A 1,482-nucleotide genomic window follows, 5' to 3' on the forward strand; every position below is an offset into this window, starting at 1 on the left:
ATTGCTAGTGGGGTGGGCTTGCACCAATAGTTATACCAAGAAACAAGCATTCAATAAATTATAATAAAGTTTTCGTTTCTGAACATTTCAGTGGTTGGAGTGTATTTGAGAATATTTCTTTAACTAAAACACACGACAAACTAAGGTGGCAACAAAGGAGTGGGTAGAAGGTAGCTTCCATAGCTAGAAAGAGCAGCCAAATCTCACTCAGATCATAGATAGAAAGAGCAGCCAAATCTCACACAAATCATACACATCTCTCTTTCATAGCTAGAAAGAGCAGCCAAATCTCACACAAATCTCATCCATAGCTAGAAAGAGCAGCCAAATCTTGCACAGATCATAGATCTCTCACTTTCATAGCTAGAAAGAGCAGCCAAATCTCACATAAATCATAGCTATCTCTCTTCCATAGCTAGAAACAGCAGCCAAATCTTGCCCAAAATATAGACATCTCTCACCCATAGCTAGACGTAGCAGCCAAATCTCACACAAATCATAGATATCTCTCATTCACAGCTAGAAATAGCAGCGTAATCTTGCACAAATCACAAATATTTCTCATCCATTGATAGAAACAGCAGCCATAGCCCGCACAAATCATAAACTTTTCTCATCCAAAGCTAGAAATAGCTGCCAAATCTCACATAAACCACAGACTTCTCATTCATAAAAGATAGAAGAGAAAGAAAGAATTGAGACATCAAAAACGAAATGATTAAATATTTTCACATTTAATACTTACGGAAATATTTTTTATAAAGGATAGAGTTGTTAGAAATGTGTGTGTGTGGTGGTAACATATGTCTCTGCTGTTCACAACATTTTTCAAGAAGACGGGTTTCAAATATTAATGTCAAAACTGCTTCTTTCTGGTTGAAATCCATACTGGTTGACAACATGAAGTAGAAGACACCGAAGAAGATTATTTGAGAGGATCTTGCTGGCGATATCTAGAAGACAGATTCCCTAGCTACAACCACTCTACACAGTCTCCCTTGAGAATGTAGATTGTGACAATATTGGAGTGTTTTCACTTCCTCTGAGAAGAAACAAAGAGTGAAGATGGGATATGAAGTGAGACCCACCATATTTGTAGATCACACCAGGAATACCATGATCGCCAAAAACCTTTTTGTTTTTGAGACTGCAGATGGCCCTTGAACCTCATCGAGTGTTGTGGGGTTTGTCAAGCTTTGTCCAGATAGGAAGATCTGGAACCTCTTCAAATACTGTTGGGTTGACTCAGCTCATCTGTGAAGTATTGCAGTCTTCTCTTTCAGTAAAGAGTCGTTGGATGATCTCACCTGCATGGATCAAAGATTCTCTTAAGCGAATCGCAGAATATATGTTTTGTCCTCATCTGCAAAACATTGAATTTCTTCCTCCTCTCGACCACCAATTGTTTTGAACATTCCTGGAGACACATTGTGCAGTGACATGGACATCCTTCTATTTTTAACACAGGTCTGCAGAGCTCGG

This window comes from Octopus bimaculoides, chromosome 28 (assembly GCF_001194135.2).
Source record: "Octopus bimaculoides isolate UCB-OBI-ISO-001 chromosome 28, ASM119413v2, whole genome shotgun sequence".
NCBI classification, from domain to species: domain Eukaryota; kingdom Metazoa; phylum Mollusca; class Cephalopoda; order Octopoda; family Octopodidae; genus Octopus; species Octopus bimaculoides.